Source organism: Puma concolor, chromosome E3 (assembly GCF_028749965.1).
Source record: "Puma concolor isolate L17-30 chromosome E3, mPumCon1.1.hap2, whole genome shotgun sequence".
NCBI lineage: Eukaryota > Metazoa > Chordata > Mammalia > Carnivora > Felidae > Puma > Puma concolor.
Window position 1 is genome coordinate 466,834 of NC_141682.1, and position 18,324 is coordinate 485,157.

General features: G+C 46.3%; 1 long non-coding RNA gene across 2 annotated transcripts in view; it reads right to left on the bottom strand.

The window, feature by feature from the left end:
• Positions 1-8,535, bottom strand: part of LOC147572829 (uncharacterized) — a 48,059-nt gene extending 39,524 nt beyond the window's left edge. For both annotated transcript variants that reach the window (XR_015245552.1, XR_015245551.1), the window contains exons 1-2: positions 7,560-8,535; positions 568-724 (exon numbers count right to left, since the gene is read on the bottom strand). This is a non-coding gene — a long non-coding RNA (uncharacterized LOC147572829). The remainder of the gene's footprint in view (positions 1-567; positions 725-7,559) is intronic.
• Positions 8,536-18,324: the final 9,789 nt, after the last annotated feature.

Sequence of the window (18,324 nt, forward strand, 5' to 3'; positions counted from 1 at the left end):
GCCAAATTACGGAAACTGCCCGAGCATCCATCAACTGATGAATAAACTGAGATGTAGTGTATGGAATGTAATATTATTTAGCCGTAAAAACAGGAAATCTTGTCATTGACCACGAGGTGGATGGAGCGAGAGAACGTTATACTGGGTGAAATAAACCTGTCAGAAAAAGACAAATACCAGATGATGTCACTAACACGTGGAAATGAAACAAAACAAGATGGGGCGGGGGGGGGGAGGGGAGACAGTGACAAACAGACTCTTAACTGGGAAACAAACTGAGGGCTTCCACAGCGAGATGGGGAATGGGTGAAACAGCTGCTGGGGATTAAGAATGCACCTGGGATGACCACTGGGCGATGTGTTGAAGTGGTCCTCTATATTGTACACCTGAAACTAATATTACACTGTGTTTTTACTCACTGGAATTTATATTAAAAGATAACATAAGGTTAATGACAGGTACCTACCAGGTTTTCTGTAATTTTCAATCACTTCACTAGGTTGGAAAAATAACCATGAAATTTTTTAAAAAGCATGTATGATGTGGGGGACAGTTTGTGCCCTTACCTCGGTCTCTGGTTCCAGCAGGACTCGGAAAGTGAGTCCCAGCTCATTCTTCTAGAAGGTCCTGAGATAAGCATTTCATGTATTCACGTCCTAACTGAATGCAGCTCCCGTTCCTCTGAATGTCTGTCAGGGTTTCTTCCCGGAAACAAGCCTGAATCTGGAACAAACCATCGACTGCATCGATGAGGTGATGTCGTGGGACCCCACAATCCATGAGTCCTTTAGTAAAATATGTCTTGTTCAAATACTGTCTGGGAAGGGGAGGAATGAAACATGGGGACGGCCCAGAAAATGCAAGGGCCTGTGCTGCTCAGCAACCAGCTTGCCCAGGGAAGCCACCCAGCACCCCCTCCTCAGCACTCAGTACAACAAGGCAGCTTCTCTCCGGTGATTCAGGAGATGCCAAGTTGCTGCTAAGCTCCCGAGGTCTCCCCTGGGGCGGGTGGAAGAACGGGCTGGAAAGGCAGCTCTGCTCTCTGTCCTGAGGCAGCAGCAGAGGCCCTGTGTCCTCTGGGAGCAACAGCAACCCTTCCTGCTCTGAGGTTTCCTGGGTCGGAAAAGCCGATGATGCGCCCTCTGCTGACCATCACTGCCCAGGCAGAGGAAACCGCCCTTCGGGTGTGTGGTGCTCGAGCTCTCTCTGCTGGCCACCAGGGGAATTCCTGCAATGTTGAAAGCCCTGGTCGCTCAGCTGAGGGATCGAAGGTGCTCTGAGCAACCCAGCCTGTTCTCCACAATGGGAAGGGTCTTAGTGACAGGGCCCGGAACACAAAAAATCTTTTCCTTCTCCTTTCTTGTGAGTGAAGAATGAAACCGAATTTATTAATGTAATGACATCCTTTGTAATGCTTTATGTAACGTTCCCAGAAAAATAGACCAGCAATTTACACATGCTGAACAAGAGGTCATCGTGTTTACCACCATAGTGTTTAGGTTAGATAAAGAATTAACACCTTTGAGAGAGAGATACCAGCTTCCAGCTATGGAATGAATGAGTCCTAGGGATACAAGGGACAGCCAATGGAAGAGAGTCCATCCTGTAATATTACTGTTGCATGCTTCTACATGATAGCTACACTTGTGCTGAAGTACAACATAATTTATAGACATATGGAATGACTACAATGTATGCCTGAAACTAATACAACAAATGTGTGAACAATAAACTATCATTCCTGGGGCGCTTGGGTGGCTTAGTCAGTTAAGCGTCTGACTTCCACTCAGGTCATGATCTTGCAGTCCATGAGTTTGAGCCCTGCTTCAGGCTCTGTACTGACAGCTCAGAGCCTGGAGCCTGCCTCAGATTTGGTGTCTTCTGCTCTCTCCACCCCTTCCCCACTCAGGCTCTCTCCAAAAAAGAAAAACAGAAACATTATATATTAAAAAATCATTCCTAATTTAGAATCTGTGAAATTCCACTTATACCAGATTCTCTAACATCACCACCTTGATGTTGAAAGCTTATCTGAAAAGTCACTAATGATATCTTTGATGACACATACATGACAAGGTCAGAATGCAACCTACAGGGAGCTGCACATCTGTTATGAATTTACTGTATGTATCCTTGGCTAATATTTCCAATGAAATGTGCTTTAGGGATACAGATGTATGAAATAATGTCCATCAGTCATATAGGTCAAATTCCTATAGGACCATTATGCCTTTAATTACTAATTGCCATCTCTTCAGAATTAAAGCTGGGACAAGAAAATGTCTTTGAATTTGATGTAAGAGAAGACTACGGTGTTTTAAAGTGTTCACCTACCATCTGGCATCCTCAGTTTGGCAGTGGACAGGAGGATAGAAACCCACGTTCTTGATGCACACCGCTAGTTCCAGAGGGAGAATATGGACCTTCTTGTCAAATACTTTTTATCAATATCAGCAGTTCAACTCTGCCAGGTCCAGACTGCAGGACCTGGGGGCAACACAATGCCTGATGCCTCAGTTCAGAACATGAGGAAGACCAGCTGGTAGGGAGCGGCAGGGAAATCCAACAGGGCCTGGGGCAGTGAGGGAGATGGGTCCGGGTCCCCTCCCCACAGGGCGGGCTCTGGAGTTTACCTGCCAAAGAGCAGCACACTCTGCCTCAAGACATCCCTCTCCATGACAGAACATGAGGATGAGCCTCACAATTCCAGGAGAAATGAGGGATACCCATCTTTTCAAATGCAATGACCTCTGCAAAGCTTGGCCCCAGGGATGTTGGAGTCTTGCACTCACAGAACTCTGATGCCCGTGATAGCAGCCATTTCTGCCCCCGCACTCAGAGACACTTCAGACATCCCCTCTCCGCTGGCCCATCTCACCCCATCCACATTCCTGGACCAGGTCTCCACTTTCCTCCTTTTACTTCCTCTTTGTCTCTGTTTCTCTCTAACCACATCTCTCTCTGTTTCTTCCTTTCACTCTCCAGGACTTGCCCGGTTCCCCTATCACTTATTCAGTGTCTCTCTCCCTGCCTGTCTCTTTCTCCACCTCTCCCCAGGCTTCAGGATATCTGCTCTGTGCATGCAGCCCTGTCCAGGAGCACAGGGCACTCCTGTCTCTCCCTCTCTCATGTCTTGTTTTGTCCCAGGCCCCGATCACAATAGAGGAGAATCCCCTGTACAGCAGTTGCTCACGTTGACATTTGCTATAGCAATGCTGGCAGCATGGGGACAGCCAGACATTTACCCTTGGTGGCCCAGCCATGACCCAAAAGCTGTTGGAGAGCTGGCTGCTTCCCTAAGCTGGGAGGAAAAAGGGGCTCACAGGTTCAGAGTCCCTGGGGCAAAGTGGATTGGATTGGCCGATGTAGAAGGAGCCATAGGCTTACACACAACTCTCCTGGGTGGTGTCGAAGGAACCTATCTCAGACCATGGACCTCTGCCCTCCCCATCCCTCAATAAGGCAACAGGGGAAGCTTTGTGGGACATCACGTGACTCACCACAAAAGCTGCGCCATTTGCCCCCTTGGAGGCCACCTGGATTGGTGCTATTGGGGGCAGCTGGTAAGGTGCACAAGGGGACAAGAGCTGAATTAATGCAGGGCCTCCTTACTGGTCTCCTGAATCCATTCCTCACCATCAAAATAGACCCTTTCCTGGAGACAGATACCTGCCCTGCTCATCAGCACAAACCCCATCAACTAGCATGCATGCCGTGTGCTCATGAGTATCTATCTACAGAACTAACCACCACCACCAGAGCTCCCTAAAGGATGCATCTAACTCCTCAGATGGAACTATAGGTCCCTTCCAGGCAATACAACCCCAAAGAATGATTTGTCTTCTTCCACCAATACTGTACATACGATGTGTTGGTTAACTGTGTATATAGGAACCTCAAAGTGTACACTTGATGGGGAATGAGTGTCGATTTTCCTGGAAGCAGACGCTGACACAGAAACACAACTGTGACAAGTGTATTAGGGGACATTAGAAAGGACAAAGTGGAAGGGACGGGATGGGCAGGGAAAGCATTCAGACCAAGGGGCAGATTACACACCATCTCTAAATATATAATAACCACAGCTGGTTTGTAATGGTTCAGTGTGCTATTCAAATTTCAGGGGCGCCTGGGTGGCTCAGTCAGTTACGTGTCCAACTTCGGCTCAGGTCATGATCTCGCAGTCCGTGAGTTTGAGCCCCGCGTCGGGCTCTGTCCTGACAGCTCAGAGCCTGGAGCCTGTTTCAGATTCTGTGACTCCCTCTCTCTCTGACCCTCCCCCCATTTGTGCTATGTCTCTCTCTGTCTCAAAAATAAATAAACGTTAAAAAAAAAAACAAAAAAAAATTCAAACTGATTGCCCTCTATGTCAAAATGATTTTGAGTTATTGCAAAGGGATCTTCTCTTCTCCTCTATACATTTTTCTTCTACAATACATCTTGGCCTTGAATGAGCACATATTTGTGTGGCTGCATTTGTGTGTCTACCTCAGATCTTAGATGTAGATCCCTGAATGTACACATTCTCATACTTATCTTTTCCTTCTTTGTAAAGTAGGACCTGAATTTTAATAGAAAAAACACAGGGGTCTTTGCTGTATCTTTTGAAACAGGAATTGCCAATCTCCCAGCCTTAGGCATTATACCCTTAGTTTCATGAAAGTGAATGAACATCTGATGATCTTCTGTGTGCAGATACATTCATTTCCACCCTGAGAAGGGTGAATGCCCACTCATCCCATACATTTTACAAATTCCTTATGTGCTTAACCACCTCTTCATCGCACTGACCTCAGAGACCAACACTGTTCCTGCTTCTCAGATTACAAAGCTGAGGCTCTGAGATGGCCCCACTGAGAGGTGGCATTAGGGCTGAGACAGCAGGATCCCAGGCAATGCCTCAGGAAATTGTGAGGGAAGTTTCAGAGATGCAAAACTTCATGGAGGGTGGTGACAGTAGGTTCAGGGGTGCGGTGACAAGAGTCCAGCAGGGGAGTTTCCTGATCAACCCTGAATTCCCCGCTAAGAGTCTGACTCAGGCTGAAGGCCAAGGAAGCCACACAGCTGATCAACCTTTCGTCCCATTTAGTCTCACAGAGGCACACAAACTTAGGCAGACAAGCATCCCATAAGAACCAAGTTAAAATACAATTCTCCAGGGCATTCTTTCACACGGATCCAGAACCTTCAGAAAACCAAGGGAAACAACAGTCTTTATTTAGATAATGAACTAGGTGCACGTTGGCCACAATGACATTTCAGAGATGATACCTGCATGAACTGTCCTTGAACCCATGCAGCAGCTCTGTGTGGATGTCACTCTGCGCTCACTCTCCCTGCCCAGGTTGTGGGCCCTGCCAGAAATGGCCTCCAACTCCATGTCACTGAGTCCAACACCCTCCCCTCTGCACCATCTCAGCTCTCCCTTCTCATGCACAACCTCCAATTCATTCCCATGAGATTCATGTCTCCGTCTCTTGTACTTGAGGACCCATTACTGGAGCTTCCACTATTGTAGATCAGAAGTTCCATGTCATTTAATGCATGTGACTCTCTCCCCATTAGGACACTTGAAGCCCCTGATGGTAAGGGTTTGCCTCATCTCTCACAGAGCCAGGGACATGGACTGTGTACAAGGCACATATACAGAACTGATATGCCTGCTTTTCTATTAAAAGACTCTTTCCTTCTCCACAAGAGACATATATAGCCCAGCTCAGCAATGGAAAATGACACAGCCCAACATATGTATGTCCTGAGAAATTTGAGGAATTTTAACAGTGTCCTCATCCAGCAGCACCCTTGCATTACAAAGCCTGTGAGGCCATCTCTACATCTTCTCAAAGACTCAACAACACAGAAGCTGAACATGTCAACTCATACTGTTCAGATCATCTCACAAATAGTCGAGGTGGAAGTGGTGAGTCCTGTCCATGAGAACACCAAAGAGCTGGAGGTGGCTCATAGAGCCATTGAACAGTGATAAAGGGGATCTGTGGGGAAGGGCCTGCAGAATGGACCTGGGAAAGGAGGAGGTCCTCTTGAATCCATAGGGACCTACAGAACAGAAATGACAGGTATGTTGGTATGACAGACAGAAGCAGAACGCCCACAGGAGCTGAAACACAATGAAGCAGGTGTCAGCACCTGGCCCCTTGTTCATTCACGGGTTCTAGCAGAATGGAGCATCAGTGCCAGAAAACTCTACCCTCCCACGAGGTCCCACCTACAACCTGAAGGTACCAGATAGCACAAGGAAAAACTACTGTCGCCACACGTCACTGCCCATGTCTACAAATGCAGAAAGCCAAGGAGTCCTATTCTAGAAGATTGATGGCAGTAATGCCGGTCTAATAAAGGAGCGTATTCCAGGAGGCAGGCATCTGTGTCCAGGACCCCTCTGGTGTCCTCTTCCACCAGATATGCAGACTTTTTATTTTCACACTGAGAACAGACAGAACATGAAGGAATGAAAGAAAAGCCCAGCACCACACAGAGATTCAGGGCCACCCCAGGGTCAAAGCTCAACCTGCGATCCCATGCCTGTCCTCACTCTGCTTCCCTCCCTGACAAAGACATCTTCTGTGCAAGGCCACAGAGACCTCTGAGGAGATGGGGATTCCTGGAGTCCTGCAGGGGGCCTGAAAATGTGTTTTCTGAGAGAAACACATTACCTGTGCACATTCATTGGTCTCCAGTATGTTTATCTTAATTCACAGGTAATTCAGCTTTTAAATACAATATGAATTGCAGAGCTATTTTGTCCCATTGTAAAAGGGAGGTAGAAATTCTACATAAAAGAATGAACAGAAACATGTCTCAACTTCAGGTGTAAAACTCCCATAAGGTAACATGAGACAAAGTACCAATTACAACTGCTCCCGGGACACAAGAGAACCTGCTCATATAAACACAACTGAAGAACTCTGTGAGACACTGGCCCTGCAGGTAATCACTGATTCTCTCCCTTCGTGACTGCAGTTCCATATACATTTTTGATTACACATGCCGCTTCTAAAAATTCAGAGTATTTCCACGAAGGGGACAACTGGAGAAATTCTCTATTGTATATTTACCAACACAGAAGGACCAGTAATGAATTCTGAAATTTTTCTAAAAACCCTCAGCACTGCACAAAGCACACAATATAATGTTGGAAAGAGTTTTTATCTATTCCAGTCACGAGGCTCATAGCAGACATTCTGAACAAATTCATCGCCTACACTAAAATAGGAAAAAATGAAAATAATAAGGATAATCCCATGTAAAGAAGGTGTGGAAGGAGTCAGATGCTCCAGAAGACTTGAGGGTGCAATGAAGTGTCACCCTCCTCAAGTTATTTCCAAAAACACAAAGTGAGAGCCACGTGGTCCTCAGCCTCCATGCACTTGTGGCTTCCAGAGGCTCTAGCTAACATGATGATCTTAAACTGGAGAAGCCTGGAGGCTTGTGAGGATGTAAATCAAGCAGTAAAGACACTAGAGGACATAGAAAACCAGACAAGGCCAGATAAAAATTTCCAGAAATCATTGCAACTGAAATGGGCAACAGAATTTACCTTGTCTTTCTCTGCATCCTTGGTAGAGACACAACTGATATTCCCCATGGGAGCTGCACCACGTCCTAGGTCTCATAAAGGATGGAGGTAGATGGAGGTTGATTCTGACCTGCATAGACTGTGTGGAAGAAAAAGAAACCATCCGCCACATGTTTCATTATATTCAACTCATTCACACTCTCGGGTCCCTTACCAGGGGCAGAGGGTTTTTCATGTGCCTCGGGTGACCCTTGAGGACAAGAGGGAGATCTGATCCCGTCTCTTGAGGAAGGTTTACAGGACCCTGGTTCGGGTGTTTTTATAACTAATCAAGCAGCTGTGAACAGCTCAGGTCTCAACTCACTAGAAACTAAGTTAGTGGTGTGGCTCATCCCTCAGAGAGCCCAGCACATGGTCTCTGTACAAGTGACATCCTAGGGAGTGCTGTGTCTGTCGCATGTATAAGGCCTCTTTCCTTCTCTATCAGAGACACGTGTTGCCCAGCTATGTGGAAATGACTGCCCATTTCATGCATGTCCTGAGAAACCTGAATCACGTTACAACATCCTCACTCAGGCTGGCCTGTAAGCCCTGTGGTGCCGTCACTGCATCTTCTCCAAACACATAACAAGTAAAAGACAAAACGTGTTTTATAAGTCAACTCATACTGGTCATATCATCTTTCCAGATGGTGGAGGTGGAAGGTGAGGTCCCAGAGGACCCCAATTTGGAAAAGGTGGAGGTGGCCTAAAGCCCACAGATAGTGATAAAGGGCAGCCCATGGAGTAGGACATGGAGGGAAGTTCTGGGAAAGGAGGAAATGTTCTGGAAACCACGTGGACCTGCAGGACAGAAATTAAACTTTGGAGATGTGTTAGGGTAAAAGGTGAAAAATCCAACACCAATACTAACATACCTGAACCCCAATGAAGCTGGAATGGTACCTGTCTCCTTCCCCTCCATCTGGCTTCAACAGGGCATCATTGGTGCCACTAAACTCCACCCTTCCCAATGGGTCCCACCTAGAGCTTTTAGGAGTTGGAGGAGACAAAGCAGTGCATTGCTGGCAGCATGCATGGTACTAGCTGTGTCTGCAAACGTAGGGAAGGAAGTGGCTAGTCTTAAAGGATCAGAGGGATAACTCCAGACTACTAAAGAAAGTCTGTTCTACACAGTCTTCTATTTCCAGGACTACTCTCCACCCAGCCCTTCACCACCTCAACAGCTCCATGTTGGCATAGTAAGAGCTGAAATGATGAGGAAGAATTTTGTTTCTGTATCATTCATTTACATCCTTAATCCATTTCTAATTAATTCTTGGAGTGGTATAACATAAGGTGCTAAGCTTTACACATTACACATGTGAATATCCTTTTTTCTCAGCACCAGTTATTCAAGAGACTACTCTTCTCCGGGGCACCTGGGTGGCTCAGTCGGTTAAGCGTCTGACTTCGGCTCAGGTCATGATCTCGCGGTCCGTGAGTTTGAGCCCCTCATCAGGCTCTGTGCTGACGGCTCAGAGCCTGGAGCCTGTTTCAGATTCTGTGTCTCCCTCTTTCTCTACCCACCCCTGTTCATGCTGTCTCTCTCTCTGTCTCAAAAATAAATAAACGTTAAAAAAATTTTTTAAAAAGAGACTACCCTTCTCCACTGTGTATTCTTGACTCCCTTGTCAAATACTAGTTGACTGTGCATGCAAGGGTTTAGTTTGGGCTCTCAATTTCCATTCCCTTGTCTTGTGTGTGTGTGCTTATGCCAGTGATATATCTGATTTCTTTGTGTTAGAATGCAGCTTGAAATCAAGAAGTGTGATGCCTCCTGTTTTGTTCTTTCTTGCATTGGCTACTTGGGGTCTTTTTGTGGTTCCAAATACATTTTAGGATATGATTTTCTAATTGCATACAAATTGCATCGGAGTCTTGATAGAGATTGCACTGAATCTCCAGATGGCTTTGGGTAGTATGGACATTGTATCTATATTAATTCCTGCAAAAGATGGACGTGGGATGGCTTTTCACTGACTTGTGTGTTCTCCTGTTTCTTTCATCCAAATTGAATTTCTTCCATTTCTGTACACAGGTGTTATAGTTTTCTGTAGAGAGATCTTTCACTTCCTTGGCTAAATTTATTCCTATAAATTTTATTGTTTTTGATGCTATTGTAAATGGGATTGTTTTCTTTACTTCTTAGATAATTTGGTTAGTGTATAGGAATGTTATAGAATTTGATATGGTGACTTTCTAGTTTGGAACTTTACTGCATTTCTTGATTAGATATTAACAGGTTCTTTTACATTAAACTTTTTATTTCATTCCTTTACCTTATTTTAAAAAATCATGTTATTTGGGAATAGCTGACACACTATGTTACATGTCATCTATATTCATCACGGGAATACTGGACTATAGTTTTCTGTTCAGGTAGTATCCTTTTCTGGCTCCTACCAGGGTAATTCCAGTATCATGAAATGAGTTTGGTGGTGTTCATTCCTTTTGAATCAGTGAGACAACTGCTGTTAGTTTCTTCTACAAACGTTTATTCACATTCACCAGTGAATCCACTTGGTCCTGGGCTTTTCTTCCCTGAGAGAATTTCGATTACTGATTCAATATACTTGCATTGGTTATCTTCTTGTATTGATGCAGTCTTCCTTTAATGGGTCTGTGCAAACCTTCTATTTCTTCCTGATACAGTCTTGGTAGGTTGTGTGTTTCTAAGAATCTATCCATTTCTTCTAGGTAGGCGGTTTGCTGGCATCTAATTTGGCCGTAGTCGCCTCTTTGTCTCCTTTATGTTTCTTTGGTATCAGGTGTAATGTCTACTCTTTTATTTATAATTCTTTTGAATAAGGTCCTCTGTCTTAGCATAGTCTATGTATAGTATTGACAATTTTGTTTCACTCTTCAGAAAACCCACTTTTGATCTTCTTCAGATTTTCTATTGATTTCATGATCTCAGTTTCATTGGTTTCTACTCTCATATGGATTACTTTGTCCCTTTTGAGAACATTGGACGTAGACTGTAGTTTTTTTCTAGTTCTTTGAAGTTAAAGGTAGGTTATTCATTTGAGTCCCAAATCTATCCTCCACACATGCAAATCTAGTGATTCATCAGAGAACCTTCAACAGGTCTTTCCTGTCCTATTTCTCATTCTCAGAACTCCAAGAAATAGAACCAAAAAATTTATTTGAAGACACAATAGATGAAAATTTCCCTAATGCGGGAAGGAAACAGATCCAGAAGCAGGAGGCACAAAGAACCCCCAATATATTCAACAGAAGCAGATCCACACCAAATCATATAGTAATTAAAATGCAGAATGTCATGATAAAGCAAAATTTTAACAGCAGGAAAACAAAGGATGGCAGTTACCTGCAAGGGAAACCCCATAAGGCTATCACTGGATGTTTTTCAGAAGAAACTTTGAAACCGTTAAGTGAGCAGCACGGTATGGTAAAGGTCCCAAATGGAAAACATCTGCAGCCAAAGATAGTCTATCCAGCACAATATCACTCAGATGGAAGGAGAGATCAAGATGTTCCCAAATAAATACTAAGCGAGTTCATAACCAACAAACCACCCCTGCAAGAAATGTTAAAGGGGACTCTTTAAGTGGAAAAGAAATACCTAAAGTGACAGTATTAAAATGCGAAACGCACAAGCAATAAAAATGAGTATATCTATAAAACATCAGCCAAGGTATTCGCGATATGAAAGGTTTTGAAATATGACACTACATATCTACAACACGGGGAGGAGAGGAGTAAAGAACTGGTTCAAACTTAAACAACTATCAACTTAGTATAGACTTCTATATGAAGAAGTGGTTAGGTACAAACCTAATAATAACCACAAATCAAACACCACTAATACATATGCAGTGTATAAAGACAAGCAATTTCAACTGTGCTACTAAAGAAACCCAGCAAACCATAAAAAAGAGAAAAAGAAGAAAGGATCAGAAAGATTCAGAAACAACCAACATCAAGTAATAAAAGACAAGTACATGTCTATCAATTACTTTGAGTGGAAACAGAATAAATGCTCAAAAAAAAGGCACTGGGTGACAAATAGGGGCACCTGGATGGCTCAATAGCTTGAGATTTCTAATCTTTTTGTTTTTAAAATTTTTTTAACGTTTATTTATTTTTGAGACAGAGAGAGACAGAGCATGAATGGGGGGAGGGTCAGAGAGAGTGGGAGACACAGAATCGGAAGCAGGCTCCAGGCTCCGAGCTGTCAGCACAGAGCCCGATGCAGGGCTTGAACTCGTGAACCACGAGATCATGACCTGAGCCGAAGTCGGACACTTAACCGACTGAGCCACCCAGGCACCCCGAGATTTCTACTCTTGATTTCGGCTCAGGCTATGATGCCAGGATCATGGGATTGAGCCCCAAGTGGACTCTGCACGGAGCATGGAACCTGCTTAAGATACATCCTCATTCTCATTCTCTCTCTTTCTATCTTCCCCCATTCCCCTACCCTGCCCTCCCATGGCTGTGCTCTCTCTCTCCTCATAATAAAAGGCACTGGGTGATAGAATGAATAAGATATAGGACTCATCAATCTTCTACCTCAAAGAGACTAATTATAGAAGTCTCAAAAAAAAAAAAAAACAGCAGTAGCCATACCTATATCAGACAAAATAGATTTAAAAATAAAACTGCAACAAGAGACAAAGAAGGACACTATAATACTAAGAGGTACAATCCAACAAAAAGATCCAATTGTGAACATAAATGCGCTCAACTTGAGAGCATCCAATACACAAAAAAGTAAAAACTTAAAGACTTGATAGTCATACAATCATACTAGTGCACTTTAACACACGAATGACATCAATATAGATATCATTCCATCAGAAAATATACATTTGTATATTTTCCACCAACAGCACACACATGGTTTAGAGAATCGGTGAAGAAATACTCGGCACAGAACGTGGAATATCAACACGTCATTTCCAAAGCGCGACTGCAGCTGCACGAGAGGATTCCTGAAGCCTACCCAAAGGGTGGCCCATACACGTGTCTGGGCTTGGAACCCAGAGATTAATCCTGACCAGCACCCTCCCTTGTGTACTCCACTCAGCCCTTCGGGGAGAAAATGGCTCTGCTGTGGGGTAATTGCCTGGAGCCTCCTGGGACCTAACCATAACCCTAACCAGAACACTCACCCTACACCTAACACTATCTATCACACTAACTCTATACCAGACCCACATCTGAGCATGTGCACTTACTTCAGCCCTCCATCGATTTCACAACACTGATGACAATACAAACCTGGAGATGTCCCTGGACCGAACCCTAATCCTAGCTAAGGATCTCTCCTCATGGGGACCCAATTCCAAACTCTGACAAGAGCACACACACATGTTTGAGAATCAGTGCAGAATAACTCGGCATGGAACTTGGAAAATCACCATGTCATTTCCAAAGCACAACTGCAGCTACAAGAGAGGATTTCTGAGGACTAACCGAAGAGCATACCAAAAAGTTGTCTGGCCTTGGAACCCAAAGACTAATCCTGATTGGAACCCTTCCTAGTGCACTCAACGCAGCCCTTCGTGGAGACAACGGCATTGTTGTGGGTTCAGTGCCTGGAGCCTCCTGGGACCTACACCTAAACCTAACCATAACCCTAACCATAACCCTGAACATATACCTAATCCTGTCTCTAAACCTAACCCTACAATTGACCCGCACTCTCCCATGGGCCCTCAATTCATCCCCTGAGGGAGATCACGAATCTGGAGTCACTTTGGCCCTACTGACTTCCTGGAACCGAACCCTAACCCTAGCTAAGGCTATCTCCCCATGGGGACCCAATTCCAAAGACTGACAACAGCACTCACAAGGGGAAGAGAATCGGTGAGGAAATACTCGGCATGGAACATGGAACATCTCCATGCCATTTCCAAAGCATGACTGCAGTTGCACGAGAGGATTCCTGAGGCCTACCCAAAGGGTGGCCCATGCATTTGTCTGGTCTTAGAACCCAAAGACTAATCCTGACCAGCACCCTCCCTAGTGTACTCCACTCAGCTCTTCGGGGAGACAACTGCTCTGCTGTGGGTTCAGTGCCTGGAGGTCCTGGGACCTAGCCCTAACCCTAACCATAACCCTAAGCACGACCCTCAACCTACACATAACCCTATCTATCACACTAACCCAGACCCACAGCCGCACATGTGCCCTCACGTCAGCCTTCCATGGATTTCACAACACTGGTGTCGCTTCGGCCCTGGCGATATGCCTGGACCGAACTGTAACTCTAGTGAAGACTCTCTACCCATGGGAACCCAATTTAAAAGTCTGACAACAGCACGCACATGGGTTCGAGAATCGGTGCAGAATTACTCGGCAAGGAACCGGGAACATCACCATGTAATTTCGAAAGCGCGACCTCAGCTACAAAGCGGATTTCTGAGGCCTACCCGAACACTGTCTCATTGTGGGGGGCCGGGCCCCGGCGCCAGGCTGAGACCGGGTCGAGCAACGTTCCCTGTTGACTCACGCCAACCCGGTGGTTCCCCCTCCCATTCCCCCACTTTCAAGGGCATACGAAAGCCTTGTCAAGGCTGAGAGAGTTAATTCCTGAAGCCTGTGGTCTGCAGGTGTTGGCAGTAATGCTACCTCCCTTTTTCTACCCCGAGTCAGATAGACACAAACATGGGAACTGTGTTTTGCTAGCAATCTATCAACAAGGTCTTGTGACCCGTTCACAAGGTTCACAAGGTACACAGAACTAAATGTTTTGGCTGGCAGTGATCATGTGAAACCTGTTTATTCTTAGAATGACCTGATCCATAAGAGTCTTATATTATAAAAGATTGTGTAGAGCAACAATAAAGCCGTCACTTGGGCCATCAGCCCAGGGGACCCTCCTGTTCCCAAACTTTCTCTTCTCTCTTTTTTCTTGCATTCCCCTACCCTCAGGACCCTGACCTCGGTGTTTGTCGCGCCGGTCGCGACATCTCACACACTTCTCTGGCTTGGACACAAAGAGTAATCCTACCTGGCACCCTCTCTAGTGTACTCGACACAGCCATTTGTGGAGACAACTGCACTCTTGTGTGTTCAGTACCTGGAGGTTCCTGGGACCTAACCCAGACACTAACCATAACCCTCAACCTAGACCTAACCCTACCTCTCACCCTAACCCTACACTTGATCCACACGCTTGCCTGGACCCTCAAATTCAGCGCTCCCAGGAGATCACGAGACTGCAGGCACTTCAGCCCTGGCGACATCACTGGACCGAACTCTAACCCTGTTAAGGCTCTCTCCCCATGGGGACCCAATTCCAAAGTCTGACAACAGCATGCAAATTGGTTCCTGAATCGGTGCAGAAATACTCGGAATGGAACCTGGAACATGACCATGTCATTTCCAAAATGCGACTGCAGCTACAAGAGAGGATTTCTCAGGCCTACCTGAAGAGCGACCCATTAAGTGTCTGTCTTGGAACCCAAAGACTAATCCAAACTGGCACCCTCCCTAGTGCACTCGATGAAGCCACTCTGAAGACAACTGCACTGTTGTGGGTTCAGTCCCTAGAGCCTCCTGGGACCTAACCCTAACCTTAACCATAAACATAATCATAACCCTCACCCTACACCTAACCCTATCTATCACACTATAACTAAACCAGACCCACAACCGCTCATGGGCCCTCACATCAGCCCTCCATGGAATTCACACCACTGATGTTGCTTCAGCACTGGCTACGTCCATGGACCGAACTCTAACCCTAGCTAAGGCTCTCTCCCCATGAGGACCCAATTCCAAAGTCTGACAACCACACGATCACCGGTTCGAGACTCGGTGCAGAAATACTTGGCAAGGAACGTGGAACATCACCAAGTCATTTGCAAAGCGTGATTGCAGCTGCATAAGTGGATTCCTGAGGCCTACCCAAAGGGTGGCCCATATATTTGTCTGGCCTTGGAACTGAGACTAACCCTGACCGGCACCCTCCTTCTGTAGTCAACTTAGCCCTTCAGGTAGACAACTGCTCTGCTGTGAGTCCGTGCCTGGAGCCTTGTGGGACCTACCAATAACCCTAACCGTAACCCTAACCATAAACCTCATCCTACACTTAACCCTATCTCTAATCTCAACCATACACTTGAACCGTGCCCTCGCATGGGCCCTCAATTCAGCCCTCAAGGGACATCATGAAACTGGGGTCGCTTTAGCCCTGGCGACATCCCAGGACCAAACCCTAACCCTAGTATAGGCTCTCTCCCCCATGAGGACCCAATTCCAAAGTCTGACAACAACACGCACATGGGTTCGAGAATCAGTGCAGGAATACTTGGCATGGAACATGGAACATCATCATGTAAGTTGCGAAGCGTGACTGCAGCGGCACGAGAGGATTCCTGAAGCCTACCTGAAGGGTGGCCCATACATTTGTCTGGCCTAGGAACCCAAAGACTACTCCTGACAGGCACCCTCCCTTGTGTCCTCCACTCAGCACTTCATGGAGACAACTGCTTGGCTGTGGGTTCAGTGCCTGGAGCCTAGTGGGACCTAACCCTAACCCTAACCTTAACCCTAAACCTTATCCCTCAACCTACACCTAACCCTATCTCTAACCCTTAACCTACACATGATCCACACAATGGCATGGCCCCTCGATTGAGCCCATGAGGGAAATCACGAAACTTGAGTCGCTTTGGCCCAGGGACTTCCCAGGGCTGAACCCTAACCCTAGCTAAGGCTCTCTCCCCATGTGGACCCAATTCAAAAGTCTGACAACAGCACGCACACGGGTTCGTGAATCAGTGCAGAAATACACAGCAGGAACGTGGAACATCCCCATGTCATTTCCAAAGCGCGACTGCAGCTGCACGAGAGGATTCCTGAGGCCTAAATGAAGGGTGGCCCATACATTTGTGTGGCCTTGGAACCCAAAGACTAATCCTGACCGGCACCCTCCCTTTTGTCCTCCACTGAGGCCTTCGGGGAGAAAACTTCTCTGCTGTGGTTTCAGTGCCTGGTGACTCCTGGTACCTAAATCTGACCCTAAACATAACCCTAAACATAACCATCAGCCTACACCTAACCCTATCTGTCTCACGAAATCAACACCAGACCCACAGCCACAAATGAGCCCCACTTCAGCCCTCCATGGAATTCACAACAGTGGTGTCGCTTCAGCCCTGGCGACATCCCGGGAATGAACCCTAAACCTAGCTAAGGCTATCTCCCCATGGGGACCCAATTCCAAAGCCTGACAACAGCACATACATGGGTTCGAAAATCAGTGCAGAAATACGTGGCATGGAACGTGGAACACCACCATGTCTCTTACAAAGCGCAACTGCAGCTGCACGAGAGGATTGCTGAGGCCTCACCGCAGGGTGGCCCACACTTTTGTCTGGCCTAGGAACCCAAAGACTACTTCTGACTGGCACCCTCCCTAGTGTCCTCCAATAAACAGTTCGGGGATACAACTGTTCTGCTGTGGGGTCAGTGCCTGGAGCCTCCTGGAACCTAACGCTGGACATAACCCTAACCCTAACCATAACCCTAACCATAACCCTCACCCTACACCTAACCCTATCTCTAACCCTAACCCTACACTTGATCCATACCCTCGCATGGGCCCTCAACCAGAACTTGAGAAGATCAAGATACTGCAGTCGCTCGGCCCTGACGACTTCCTTGGACCAAATCCTAACCCTAGCTATGATTCCTTCCCCATGGGGACCCAGTTCAAACATCTGACAACAGCACGCACAAGGGTTCAAGAATCGATACAGATATATTCGGCATGGAACTTGGAAAATCACCACGTCATTTCCAAAGCACGACTAGAGCTGCACCAGAGTAATCCTGAGGCCTACCCGACCAGTGGCCCATAGAGTTGTCTTACCTTGGAACTCAAAGATTAATCCTGATCGGCACCCTCCCTTGTGCCCTCAACTCAGCCCTTCGAAAAGCCCTCTGCACTGCTGCGGGTTCATCGCCTGGAGACTCTTGGGACCTAACCCTAACCCTACTGGGAACTAACACTAACCCTAGCCCTAACAGTAACCACAACCCTCAACCAAAACCTAACCCTATCTCGAACCCTAACCCTACACTTGACCTGCACCGTAGCATGGACACTCACTTCAGACCTCAAGGGAGATCATGAGACTGGAGTCGATTCAGCCCTGGTAACATCCCTGGAACAAAAACTAGCCCTATTTAAGGCTCTCTCCCCATGGGGACCCAATACCAAAGTCTGACAATACCTTGCGCCTGTGGTCCAGAAGTGGTACAGGGTCACTCGGCATGGAACCTGGAACATCACTATGTCGTTTCCCAGGCCATCCTGCAGCTGCCAGAGGGGATTTCTGGGAGCTACCAGACCAGTGTCCAAAATATTTGACTTCACTTGCAATCAAAGGACTATTCCTGACCTAAAACATCCCATGTAACCTCCACTCAGCCCTTTAGGGAGACAACTGAACTGCTATGGATTCAGGGCCTGGAAACTCAGGGGAGGTATCCCTAAACTTAACCTCTAATGTAATCTTAAACATAAAATCTAAACCATAAATGCTAACACTAAGCCCTAATCCCTAAACCGAACCATCACCCTGCCTCAACACTAACCCTAACATTAACCACTAATCTTAAACCCTAAGAATGACCCCTGACCCTAACCCAAGACCCCTGATTCAGAAAATCACCTAAACCCTGAAATTACCCCTACCCCTAACCATAACCCTAACCCTAAATCCAAACCCGAACCCTAACCACGAACCCTCTAACCCTAACTT